Raw genomic sequence first — 14586 nt, forward strand, 5'->3', positions numbered from 1 at the left:
CTTTTACTTACTGGTGGATCATTCTCATTTTGATCCACCCAGTCTCACTCATTCTCACTTACTTTCACCACAGTCCTACACTTTCTCACTTATTCTGACTCAATCTCACTCTGATTCCCTCAGTCTTGCTCAATCCCACTCATTCTCACTCCTTCTGACTCACTCAGCATCACTGTGACTCACCCATTCTCACTTAGTCCCAATCAGTTTCATTGGTTCTCCCTGATTCAATCAGTCCCACTCATCTTGAGACACTCAATCCCACTCTGAGTTACTCAGCCTCACTCGTTCTCACTCAGTTCCACTCGTTCTCACTCAGTTCCACTCGTTCTCACTCATTCTGACTCACTAAGTTTCAGCCATTCTTACTGTGACTTGCTCAGTCTCACAGATCTACTCAGCCCCACTCATTTAATGTTCTCAGATTCATTCTGACTCACTCATCTCCACTCCCAACTATCCAACAGCGTAGGACTCCCTGGTAAACCCCCAACTTGCTTGCATGGGATGAGCACGCCTATCCTGGCATGTGAAGTACTGGCATAAGATGGCCAGGATTCTTGAACTGCCAGGGGTGCTTGTGCACTCCAGTGAATGTAATCTCTGGGAATAAAAGGATGCTCTTCTAACTTTAGTCCCTGGGGAATCCCTTGGACTCTTGAGATTTTGTGGAACTTTCTTGCTCATTCAGTCTCATTCACTTACACTCATTCACCCTTGCATTCTCTGTTACTTACTGTGACTCACTCATTTTCACTCTGACCCTCTCTTTCTTACTCATTTACACTCACTTGTTCTCCCTGATTCACTCAGTCCTACTCACTCCAATTCATTCAATCTCATTCTGACTCACTCATGTTCACCAATACACTTATTCACACTCATTCTCACTCATTCTCACACTGACTCACTCAGTCTGACTCAGTTTCACTCATTCTCAGTTAGTCCCACTTGTTCTCACTCAGCCTCACTCAATCTCAATCTGACTCGCCTAGTCCCATTCAGTCTTAATCATTATTGCTCACTCTGACTCTGTCAGACTCACTCTGTCTCACTCCTTCTTTGACTAAAACTCACTCAGACTGTGACTCACTTAGTCTCACTCTGACTCACTCATTCTAGCACACAGTAACCCTCGGTTACACTCACTGTCATTCTCCCTCTCTCGCATTCATTCTCACTTGTAGTCACTCTTCTTGTCACTCCTTCTCACTCACCTCTCCACTGACACTCACTTTCGCTGACATATATATAAATACACAGACATGCTCTCACAGACACTCACTATCTCAGGCACACACTCTCATGCATACACACACAGCATTTAAAAGCTTTTTAAACTGATCTTGCTGACTGTGCAGGTCCCGTTCTTTCTGTTTCTAACCTGGAGCATGAAACTAAAACTTCCAATTTTGGCACTCATAGATTCGATGTTTCAGTCTCTGCTCTTTGACCCCACCCTTTCTCAACTCAGTGACGAGTTTGGAAAGGGTGGGGTAACTGGCTCATTGGTGTGTAGCCATGTGTACAGCAGAGCTTAAGTCTGCTGTACCCATGGCTACCTTTAGCTGTGACGCTTTTACACATCACAGATGGGGGAGACACTGAAGCATGCCAGGGCCCTGAGGCCAGGGCTGGTGTGTGCCTTTGTGTGCCTGCGCCAGCCATCAAACAGTGTCACTACCTGCCTCAGGCTGTTGCTGGACGGTATTCTTTGATTATACCAAGAGTAAATCGTAGATTATTATAAAATTAAACTTACATTTTACATTTATTAATAATACTTAATTTTTAAAATAATAACTTCATTTTTTTACCAAATTAAAACATATTTAAAAAAGAAGAAATGTATAATGGTAAAATAATTATATATTTGTTTAATAATCCAAAAATATGAAAATGAATGTAAACATATTTTACTATAATTTATTAATATTATCTGTTCTCCCTGGCAATGGTATCCTTAGCGATACGACTAAGAAGGAAGGGGGAGAATGGGGAATCCCAATAGCTGATTCCGTACACTGTGTATCATTATACGAGGATGATCTCTTGATTTACGTCCGAGATATTACCATTGACCTCACCCTTATGTGGCTGACACTGCAAGAATTTGAAGCGACCTCTAGTCTCAAAGTAAACTGGGACAAGTCTACGATTTTCCCGCTTAGCCGCCACCTGGCGTCTCTAGACATCACAGTGGGAACCCAGCCTATCGCCTGGATCGCTATGGCCCCCGCTATTTGAGAGTGCGCCTATATCACTCTCCGACCGACCTGTATAAAGGGAACCACCGAAAGACATTGGCCGGGCTGCGAACAGCGGTCAATTTTTGGAAACCATTGCTCAATGCTCCCATTAGGCCTGTAGCCATCGCGAAAATGATTATGGTCCCCAGATTGTTATATCATTTCACAAACCTCCCGGTCATACCGCCGTGCTCCTTCTTTAGAGAACTGGATACATTGCTAACAGGGCTGATTTGAGGAGATAGGATAGCCCTAAACACGCTGCAATTGCCCACAACTGGAGGGGGACTGGGAGCTCCATCATTTGAGGCATACTTCCTTGCGGCACAACTCCAAAGGCTATCTCATTGGGTGGTGGAGCGCCATATAGGAGAAACAATCACTGAGGAAGGCCGCTTATCCCTTCCAGAAGTCCCGAGACTATTGTTGCCAGGGACAAACCCCTCATGTACATATCCCCTGCAGGTTGCTGTAGCCCGCAGATGTATGATGCGAATACATTGCATGTCGAAGGACACAGCTCTATATTCCCCATTGCTTCCACTGGCGGGTTTCCCACGGAGGGATATATATTATACTGCAGAGACCCTCCAGATTTGGACGGCCCATGATGTAACGGAGGTGGAGTCCCTATATACCGAGGGACAGCTAAGGACATACTCCCAATTGACGGAACAGTACGACCTCCCACCAGGACAATTCCTTATACACAGACAAATATTAGATAGTGGTCGACCCTACTGGAATCTCTGGGAGGGGGAGCCCCCGACACACCCGGTCTTACACACAATCCTTCGTATGGGTACAGGTAGACACCTAGTCACTTGGCACTACAAAGCTATCCGAGGGCTGGTCAACGCGCCCCGCAACACGTTACGACACTCATGGGAGGATAAGATAGGTTGTGCGTTACATGATAAAGAAGGGGGAAAAGCACTGGAATACCCGAAAAAGGTATCTAGGAACGCGCGTTTCAAAAACATACAATATAATATCCTACACCGAGCATATCTAACTACACACCGGCTACACCGATTTTACCCCGACACACATTTTGCTTGCCTCCGCTGTCAAGTCCAGGAGGCAGACTTTAAACATATGTTCTGGGACTGCCCGATACTTCGGCAGTTCTGGGACAAAGTACAACAGACACTCCAAGTGACGACCAATCTCTCTAACACATCCACGTGGGAGACTTGTGCCTTGAGAGTCTGTCGCCAAAAGAAAACTGATAAGTTACAATGGCGTTTCGTGTCCCTGGCCTCACTTCTCGCGAAGAGAGGAATAGCCATGCATTGGCGAGCCCTGGCGGGGCCCCCAGTGGAGGCATGTGTGGGTGCTATGAAAAAATGGGCAGCAGAGGAGGAAGAGGCACTCAGAGAAGAGGAAGTGAAAGGGACACGCAAACATCCCCTCTCCATGGAATGGGCACAGATGCTATTTCAGTTTATACAGGGAACGACAGTGGTGGTGACTCCAGACTCCTCGCAACTCCAATCTCCGCAGCCATCCCTGCCCCTCATAGCACAGGAGCGGAATAACTGTGTAACATTTATCACCAAAGCGATAACTAAGACAGTTTAGACACGCTCCTATGCAGTCCCGCAGATCGTCCCTCACTCCCCTCTTGAACACGCATTGACATGATAGCAAACAATCACAGCCAGTCACAACACTTCACACCGCGAAGCTTCCTCCGATAGCTTCTATTCTCCCCTTACACCTGATCTTCCCCCACGGTTCACAGTTTTGTTTTCCCCTTTTGATTCATTTCGAAACTAAATCATCCGGTCAGGGAATACGTTCTCGAATCCTTTGATGACTTACATGGGTAGTCGAGGGGAAACACCAACTTGCACCCCCAGGATACATGCCCTACAGAACACCGCATGACATATTACAACATGCCAGTTCAAGCTGGAGGATGACTCCCAGACAGATGTAGATCAACCTATCCAAGTTGTGTTGATGTAGGATAAGACACCTAAATACATTGGAAAAGCAAAGTGTTAATCAAATACCTGTAATTATATGTTATGATATGTCAAAGATGCAACAACAACTTGTACCAGGAAATGTGAAAATCTTAATAAACAAATTTAAACACATAATTTAATATTAATCATGTTTACAAAAATAATACCAATTTTTATTGATTCTCCAAACACCAATAAATATACTAGCGAAGTGCTAACCCACTTCTTGCTCCTGCTTATAGTTTTGCTTTACCATAAGTGAATGCCCACTTCCAGTTTTGGCTCATCTGCAATCTGAACCTGCAGCAACCATGCTGCGCCCCCACTGAAATCAGGAGACCAGATGATGCATGGAGGGCTCCTTGGGAGAGATCTCACCGACACCAGGTATCTACTTAGATAACAACCAACATGACATCCTAGTCTTATCCCCAGGGCCAAACAATGCAAACACTATAACCCCTATCCACTGTGCCTAGTGCCCATTAGACTATGCCAAGTAATTGTTTATTTTGGGAAAGGTAGTATGGCTACTCCTGGCCCATGATAATCAGTAGGAGCTATGGGACCACACAGTCTACTTTAGGCCCTATCGCACTTGGTAGAAGTCATTCACCTGCCTGGAAAACTCCTGCAGCTCTCTCAGAAGAGGCCATTAATCTCTAAGAGGCACAGAGGCTGAGCTGCCCCAAATCTCTGCTAAAAGGATCTGTGTAGATCACTCCAGGCTTGGCTGACAACCACTGACCCTCTCCTCAACTCCACCCCCTGGTCCCTGCCAGCTTACCTACAAGATATACTCTAACTTCCACCATATTGGCTCATGTCCTGGCTCCAATGCTCCAGGAAATTTAAATCGCATGGTTACTACTCCTTCCACAGGTCAGCACCACTCCTCGCTCTCCTCACCCTGACATTTCGCATCTTGTCATTGTGTAGAATTGGCAAGGCGGCCATAATAACCACAATCTCTAACTCAGGGATTACTCCACTCACCCCACTCAAAGGATTTGTGGAGGCTAGCGCATGGACCACATGGGAAATGACCAGTGGTCCAGTCTTAAAGAGTGCATCTTATCATTTAACATCTGACATTGAATCCTTAGTCATACTAGCACTTTCCATTGAGATGCTTTAGACTGGAGGATTATATCAGGTAAGAGGCAATTGTTAAAAGTAAAACTGAGGGCCTAATTTAGATCTTGGCGGACGGGTTACTCCGTCACAACAGCGATGGATATCTCGTAAGCCGAAATATAAATCCCATTATATCCTATGCGATTCATCCCGTCCGCTGAAATATAAATTCCATTATATTCTATGGGATTTATTTTTTAGCGGACGGGATATCCATCACCGTTGTGACAGAGTAGCCTGTCCGCCAGGATCTAAATCCGGCCCTGAGTGAGGAATGTTGGTCAAATCTAGCAAAGCTGTCATTAAAAATGGTCATTTTCCAGCTGTCTTTTTCCAAGCTTCTAGAGAGTGGCAGAGCTTGGGATCTAAAACCGACAGTTGGCATTGTTATTACCAATTAAAAACAAAATTTGGAATTCAAGCTCTGCCCATGTAAAAAAGTGACCCCCACTTTGTAACGCCCATTTCAACACACAGTAAGCACTTCCGTAGGTACCTTTAACACACACATTATTACTCATGATTACATGGCACTTATTGCCAAAGTGTTGTAGTTTATAAAAACTGTAAATTGTATTTCTTATTACCCACTTCCGATATATTAGCGTTATCGGCTGTGGAAGACTTGAACATTATATTAGGCTAAGGAAATCTGAATTTGTGATTTTCAGTTTGCATTGATTTTTACACCAGGGGCATTAACTCCCTGAGCTGTGTTAACATCTGCATCAGTTGGTAAGCATATCAGTATATAAGATAGCTCAGTGGGTGAAAGCAGTGTGTTTTACAACTCACTAGATAACATGAGGTTTGTCTTCTAAAAAACATCGTACATTTTGGCCTAAAGTGCGGCTTAGTAGTAACTCAGCCAGAAATTCTAAATATGTATTCTCTACCCAACCAATGCTTATTCGGTATTGCATACATAACATGTAAACATTCACATAACGAGCATACCTTTGAATAAATCCTGAGAACAATCGAGAAGTAAATAAATCCCCCAAACTTTCATGTCTTCCAGGAGATAGAAAACGTTATTTTTAAACAGTATCCCCTACTGTGAACTAAAGTGCAGTGTGAAAGTAAACATATACTTAGGTTGACACACCTCCCTAGTGCACTGCCCCTTATATGAAGTGCAGATACGAGTTTCATTGCACCTCCATGGCGTCCTTGGGTACAAAAGTGTAGCGTGCTAAAAAATGCCCATCAAAAACTAGAGAGTGTGACACACCTAGTAAAATTGGAACATACTCGACGTGGTGAAACACCTATTCTGCCAAAGGCTAAAGTGCATTGTAACGACGGCTTTAAGCTTATTCTCTAACATTGCAGACAGTTTGTGGCATATGTAAAGTGTCTAGGTGCATTTCAAAGCATTGGGAAGAGCCCCCCCCCCCCACAGTAACTAAGAAAAGTGTGCCGTGCTTTAAATAATATGCAATCATCCATTTTTTTAAAAACATATTTAATTGGTTTTGAAATTTTTAAACATCTCATATCATCACATGACATATTTGTGATATCAGCAGTACTTTCTTCATAACCAATTCACATATTCATGACATAGTCTTGCAATATTACCTTTGCGTAAATACATGCTACACTATAATTGCAGCACGTCACATTTCACATGGTATAGTACTTTCAAGTGATGATAATGCATTAGCATATTACTACAACAAACAACTTCCCACTGCCCCTCCCGCCCCACCCCAGTCCCACGCCTATGTCAAAGTCTTGATGTTATGTTATGTTATGTTAACAATGTATTTATTAAGCGCTCGTACGCCCATAGGCTTCATGGCGCTATTGAAGGGAAACATAACACGCAAAATACTCAGAAATACGCCTGATGAAATAGCCATGTCTTAAGAGATTGTCTGAAAGTAAGAAGATTTGGACTCATTCTCAAAGAAAGTGGTAAAGAGTTCCAAAAGGTGGCTGCGAGATCCTTTTGCATCTTCCGGTATATGCTCGCATCAAATCCATGTGCTCTTATATTCCACCACTCTCCCCACATGCCATTAACAAGGCCTAGTTACCCATCTTGGCAGTCAGCTTTCCACTTTACGCATAGTCCTAGTCTTCATCCACTGTTTTTATTGCTTCCAGCATCACATCCCATTCTAGTGCTATTGGTGTTTTTCGCAGCCCCCTGAGTTCCTCCCTACTCAGTGCTGCACTCTCAGCAGTGCCCCACCACAGTAATTCCACGTGCCAGGTCGATACATCTGGGGGTTTCCGTGATTTTCATCTCATAGTTATATTACGTGTAGCTAAAATGAGCGCTAGATCTATAAAGCGGTATTGCACTTTGTGTTTGGATAGTTGTTTGTGGAGTCCTAAGATACATTCCTCTATTGTGTGCTGTTTTTCCCGATTCGTCGCTTCTCCCGTTTTCTTCCTGACAGTGTCCCAGTATCCTCGCACTTTTGGACAGGACCATAACATGTGAAGTAAATGCGCTCCTTCTAGGAGGCATCTTGGGCAATAATGTTGGGTTTGGGGGACCATTCTATCAAGTTTATGTGGAGTAAGATAAGCTCGGTGCAATACCATTGTCTGTATGAATTTGAATTTTGTGTTCCTCGACGTCTTCAGTGGGTGCTCCAGTATCTTTGCCCATTCTTTGTCCCTATCCGTTTCTCCCGTCCATGCATTCCTCAGTGTGTCTACAGCGGTTTTCGGATGTAAGCAGATGCCTGTGTAGAGCCATTTTATAAGGTGTCTACCTCTCCCCATGTAATATAGCATCTTGACCAGGTCTTTGGAAGGGGGTTCCTGCAGTTGCGGGGCCCAGTGCATTTTTATGTATCTTATCAGTGCAGTGTGTACTATGTGTAAGTGCGCCGGGACCCCAGTTTCGTTTACAAAGGTATCATGATCTAGCAAGATTCCGTCCCCAAACAAATCTGACACCATGCTCACCCCGGCTTCCAATCAGGGCTGTATCTTGCGCTTCGTGATTTTGCCTCCCGTTAGTGGGATCCCCAACAGAGGAACGTTACCTGCATACGCCGGGGGTGCATGTGTGTATTGTAGCGCCGCCTTCTAGCATCGGAGTGCCGTGGTCAATAGTGGAGAAGGGTCTCTCGGGGTCTGCTACCAGGTAATAACAGCGTATGTAATGCACAATTGTCAATGTCTGCCTCTGTGAGCCTTATTTCCTGTAAGTTGCGTCCTGCCGCCGAATATTATAGCTACTGTAATTGACTTGCATAGTAGTATGCTCGTAAATCCGGGACACCCAGGCCTCCCATTCGTGTGCTTACTTGCAGCTTCTTCAAGCTAACACGTCTCCTTCCGTTCCCCCAAATAAGGTCAGTAAGCATTGTGTTCAGCAGTTTAAATGTGGCCTGCGGCACAGTTAGTGGTAAATTAGTGAAATAGTACAAGAGCCTCGGTAGCACTACCATTTTTGCCAGGGCCACCCTCCCCATTACAGATAGTGGCAGTGCCGTCCAAAATACTATACTGGACCTCAGTGCCCGGACTGCCTTGTGCAAGTTACCATCTAGCATGTCTTCATGTGCCCTGTAAATTTGTATGCCTAAGTACTTAAAGTAGTCGGGCCAATCAATCAATCAATCATTGACACTTATAAAGCGCGCTACATACCCGTAGGGTCTCAAGGCGCTGGGGGGGGGGGGGGGTGCCGCTACTGCTCGAACAGCCAGGTCTTCAGCTTCTTCCTGAAGGAGAGGTGGTCTTGGGTCAGGCGCAGGTCGGTCGGGAGGGAGTTCCAGGTCTTGGCGGCCAGGTAGGAGAAGGACCTTCCTCCTGTAGTCGCTCTTCGGATGCGGGGGACGGCGGCGAGGGCGTGGTTGGCTGATCGGAGGTGGCGTTTGGGAGCGTAGAAGTTGACTCGGCTGTTGAGGTAGCTCGGGCCTTGGTCGTGTAGGGCTTTGTGTGCGTGGGTGAGGAGGCGGAAGGTGATTCTTTTGTTGACGGGGAGCCAGTGAAGGTCTCTCAGATGTTCGGAGATGTGACTGGTTCGTGGGATATCGAGGATGAGTCTGGCTGAGGCGTTCTGGATCCGCTGGAGTCTCTTCTGGAGCTTGGCGGTGGTACCGGCGTAGAGGGCGTTGCCGTAGTCCAGTCTGCTGGTGACGAGGGCCTGGGTGACGGTCTTTCTGGTCTCGGTGGGGATCCACCAGAAGATCTTCCTTAGCATGCGTAGGATGTTGAAGCACGCCGAGGAGACGTTGTTGACCTGCCTGGTCATGGAGAGGGAGGAGTCCAGGATGACGCCCAGGTTTCGTGCATGGTCTGTCGGTTTGGGTGCAGTGCCCAGGGCGGGAGGCCACCAGGAGTCGTCCCAGGCGGAGGGTGAGGAGCCCAGGATGAGGACCTCCGTCTTGTCCGAGTTCAGTTTCAGGCGGCTGGTCGTCATCCACTCGGCTACCTCTTTCATCCCTTCGTGCAGGTTGGCTCTGGCGGCGGCGGGGTCGTTGGTCAGGGAGAGGATCAGCTGGGTGTCGTCGGCGTAGGAGATTATGCTGAGGTTGTGTTTGCGTACGATGGCCGCGAGGGGGCTCATGTAGACGTTGAAGAGGGTGGGGCTCAGAGATGATCCTTGGGGGACGCCGCAGATGACTTCGGAGGCCTCTGACTTGTACGGTGGTAGGCGGACTCTCTGTGTTCTTCCGTTGAGGAAGGAGACGATCCATTCCAGCGCCTTGTCCTGGATGCCGATGTTGCTGAGGCGCCGTACTAGGGTGCGGTGGCAGACCGTGTCGAATGCCGCGGAGAGGTCTAGGAGGATGAGGGCCGCTGTTTCTCCATTGTCCATCAGGGCTCGGATGTCATCGGTGGCGGCGATGAGGGCGGTCTCGGTGCTGTGGTTGGCTCGGAAGCCGGACTGTGAGGGGTCGAGGGATCCGTTCGTCTCGAGGAAGGCGGCCATCTGCTTGTTGACGGTCTTCTCGATGACTTTGGCTGGAAACGGGAGGAGCGAGATGGGGCGGTAATTCTTGAGTTCGGTGGGGTCCGCTGTGGGTTTTTTGAGAAGAGCGCTGAGTTCGGCGTGCTTCCAGCTCTCGGGGAAGGTGGCGGTGTCGAAGGATGTGTTGATGATGTCTCGCAGGTGGGGTGCGATGACAGCGTCGGCCTTGTTGAAGACGTGGTGAGGGCAGGGGTCGGTCGGTGATCCGGAGTGGATGGAGTTCATCGTGCGGATGGTGTCTTCGGTGCTGATCGGGGTCCAGGCGTGGAGGGTGGTGGTGGGGGATGGTTGTTCGGTCATGGTGTGCGTTGGTTGGTTGTTGAAGCTGTTGTGTATGTCCGCGATCTTGTTGTGGAAGTATGAAGCGAGGGAGTTGCAGAGGTCTTGCGATGGGGTGATGTCGTTGTTTCACCGCTAGGTGAGTATCTCCAAAGTCTATACTTTCAGTTTCTGCATGTTATGTTATGTTATTAAAATATTTATTAAGCGCACTGTCACCGATTGGTTTCTTGGCGCTGCGATCAACAGTAACATGAACATAGATGAAGAGAATTGAGTTATTGAAGTGCTTGTCTGAAGAGCCAGGTCTTCAAGGCTTTCCGGAAAGAGAGAAGGTCTTGACAATTCCGGATCTCCGGAGGAGAGGAGTTCCACAAGCAGGGGGCAAGTGTAGCGAACCTACGGCCTCCGGCGCGCTTAAGTTTGAAAGAGCAAACAAAACAGGTGATGGACCGAATGTGGATCAATGTCACACATTCAACCCAGTCAAAAGATCTGGGCCCAAATCCATCGTTTTTTTGCACTCCACACCACCCTGGGTTAGACAATGGCGATATGCAAATCAGCTATGACCCTGTGCCCCATGGGAACAGTCCAGTCCGAACTACAAAAGCCATGTCCTTCCCAGGACGGAATCAAGCATCCGAGGACCGGACCGGTTTCGAGGTAACACCTCTCATCAGCCCGGCTAGCTTGACTCCAGTGGTGTGGAGTGCCTGGGACCCACGTCTGAGCATCCCCAGCGCACTTATGGCGGAATTTGCAAACAAAACAGGTGATGGACCGAATGTGGATCAATGTCACACATTCAACCCAGTCAAAAGATCTGGGCCCAAATCCATCGTTTTTTTGCACTCCACACCACCCTGGGTTAGACAATGGCGATATGCAAATCAGCTCTGACCCTGTGCCCCATGGGAACAGTCCAGTCCGAACTACAAAAGCCATGTCCTTCTCAGAACGGAATCAAGCATCCGAGGACCGGACCGGTTTCGAGGTAACACCTCTCATCAGCCCGGCTAGCTTGACTCCAGTGGTGTGGAGTGCCTGGGACCCACGTCTGAGCATCCCCAGCGCACTTATGGCGGAGTGTGTGACATTGATCCACATTCGGTCCATCACCTGTTGTGTTTGCATATTCCGCCCTAAGTGCGCTGGGGATGCCCAGACGTGGGTCCCAGGCACTCCACACCACTGGAGTCAAGCTAGCCGGGCTGATGAGAGGTGTTACCTCGAAACCGGTCCGGTCCTCGGATGCTTGATTCCGTTCTGGGAAGGACATGGCTTTTGTAGTTCGGACTGGACTGTTCCCATGGGGCACAGGGTCAGAGCTGATTTGCATATCGCCATTGCCTAACCCAGGGTGGTGTGGAGTGCAAAAAAACGATGGATTTGGGCCCAGATCTTTGGACTGGGTTGAGTGTGTGACATTGATCCACATTCGGTCCATCACCTGTTGTGTTTGCATATTCCGCCCTAGGTGCGCTGGGGATGCCCAGACGTGGGTCCCAGGCACTCCACACCACTGGAGTCAAGCTAGCCGGGCTGATGAGAGGTGTTACCTCGAAACCGGTCCGGTCCTCGGATGCTTGATTCCGTTCTGGGAAGGACATGGCTTTTGTAGTTCGGACTGGACTGTTCCCATGGGGCACAGGGTCAGAGCTGATTTGCATATCGCCATTGTCTGACCCAGGGTGGTGTGGAGTGCAAAAAAACGATGGATTTGGGCCCAGATCTTTGGACTGGGTTGAGTGTGTGACATTGATCCACATTCGGTCCATCACCTGTTGTGTTTGCATATTCCACCCTAAGTGCGCTGGGGATGCCCAGACGTGGGTCCCAGGCACTCCACACCACTGGAGTCAAGCTAGCCGGGCTGATGAGAGGTGTTACCTCGAAACCGGTCCGGTCCTCGGATGCTTGATTCCGTTCTGGGAAGGACATGGCTTTTGTAGTTCGAACTGGACTGTTCCCATGGGGCACAGGGTCAGAGCTGATTTGCATATCGCCATTGTCTAACCCAGGGTGGTGTGGAGTGCAAAAAAACGATGGATTTGGGCCCAGATCTTTGGACTGGGTTGAGTGTGTGACATTGATCCACATTCGGTCCATCACCTGTTGTGTTTGCATATTCTGCCCTAAGTGCGCTGGGGATGCCCAGACGTGGGTCCCAGGCACTCCACACCACTGGAGTCAAGCTAGCCGGGCTGATGAGAGGTGTTACCTCGAAACCGGTCCGGTCCTCGGATGCTTGATTCCGTTCTGGGAAGGACATGGCTTTTGTAGTTCGGACTGGACTGTTCCCATGGGGCACAGGGTCAGAGCTGATTTGCATATCGCCATTGTCTAACCCAGGGTGGTGTGGAGTGCAAAAAAACAATGGATTTGGGCCCAGATCTTTGGACTGGGTTGAGTGTGTGACATTGATCCACATTCGGTCCATCACCTGTTGTGTTTGCATATTCCGCCCTAAGTGCGCTGGGATGCCCAGACGTGGGTCCCAGGCACTCCACACCACTGGAGTCAAGCTAGCCGGGCTGATGAGAGGTGTTACCTCTAAACCGGTCCGGTCCTCGGATGCTTGATTCCGTTCTGGGAAGGACATGGCTTTTGTAGTTCGGACTGGACTTTTCCCATGGGGCACAGGGTCAGAGCTGATTTGCATATCGCCATTGTCTAACCCAGGGTGGTGTGGAGTGCAAAAAAACGATGGATTTGGGCCCAGATCTTTGGACTGGGTTGAGTGTGTGACATTGATCCACATTCGGTCCATCACCTGTTGTGTTTGCATATTCCGCCCTAAGTGCGCTGGGGATGCCCAGACGTGGGTCCCAGGCACTCCACACCACTGGAGTCAAGCTAGCCGGGCTGATGAGAGGTGTTACCTCGAAACCAGTCCGGTCCTCGGATGCTTGATTCCGTTCTGGGAAGGACATGGCTTTTGTAGTTCGGACTGGACTGTTCCCATGGGGCACAGGGTCAGAGCTGATTTGCATATCGCCATTGTCTAACCCAGGGTGGTGTGGAGTGCAAAAAAACGATGGATTTGGGCCCAGATCTTTGGACTGGGTTGAGTGTGTGACATTGATCCACATTCGGTCCATCACCTGTTGTGTTTGCATATTCCGCCCTAAGTGCGCTGGGGATGCCCAGACGTGGGTCCCAGGCACTCCACACCACTGGAGTCAAGCTAGCCGGGCTGATGAGAGGTGTTACCTCGAAACCGGTCCGGTCCTCGGATGCTTGATTCCGTTCTGGGAAGGACATGGCTTTTGTAGTTCGGACTGGACTGTTCCCATGGGGCACAGGGTCAGAGCTGATTTGCATATCGCCATTGTCTAACCCAGGGTGGTGTGGAGTGCAAAAAAACGATGGATTTGGGCCCAGATCTTTGGACTGGGTTGAGTGTGTGACATTGATCCACATTCGGTCCATCACCTGTTGTGTTTGCATATTCCGCCCTAAGTGCGCTGGGGATGCCCAGACGTGGGTCCCAGGCACTCCACACCACTGGAGTCAAGCTAGCCGGGCTGATGGGAGGTGTTACCTCGAAACCGGTCCGGTCCTCGGATGCTTGATTCCGTTCTGGGAAGGACATGGCTTTTGTAGTTCGGACTGGACTGTTCCCATGGGGCACAGGGTCAGAGCTGATTTGCATATCGCCATTGTCTAACCCATGGTGGTGTAGAGTGCAAAAAAACGATGGATTTGGGCCCAGATCTTTGGACTGGGTTGAGTGTGTGACATTGATCCACATTCGGTCCATCACCTGTTGTGTTTGCATATTCCGCCCTAAGTGCGCTGGGGATGCCCAGACGTGGGTCCCAGGCACTCCACACCACTGGAGTCAAGCTAGCCGGGCTGATGAGAGGTGTTACCTCGAAACCGGTCCGGTCCTCGGATGCTTGATTCCGTTCTGGGAAGGACATGGCTTTTGTAGTTCGGACTGGACTGTTCCCATGGGGCACAGGGTCAGAGCTGATTTGCATATCGCCAT

Source organism: Lissotriton vulgaris, chromosome 4_1 (genome assembly GCF_964263255.1).
Source record: "Lissotriton vulgaris chromosome 4_1, aLisVul1.2, whole genome shotgun sequence".
Taxonomy (NCBI): Eukaryota; Metazoa; Chordata; class Amphibia; order Caudata; family Salamandridae; genus Lissotriton; species Lissotriton vulgaris.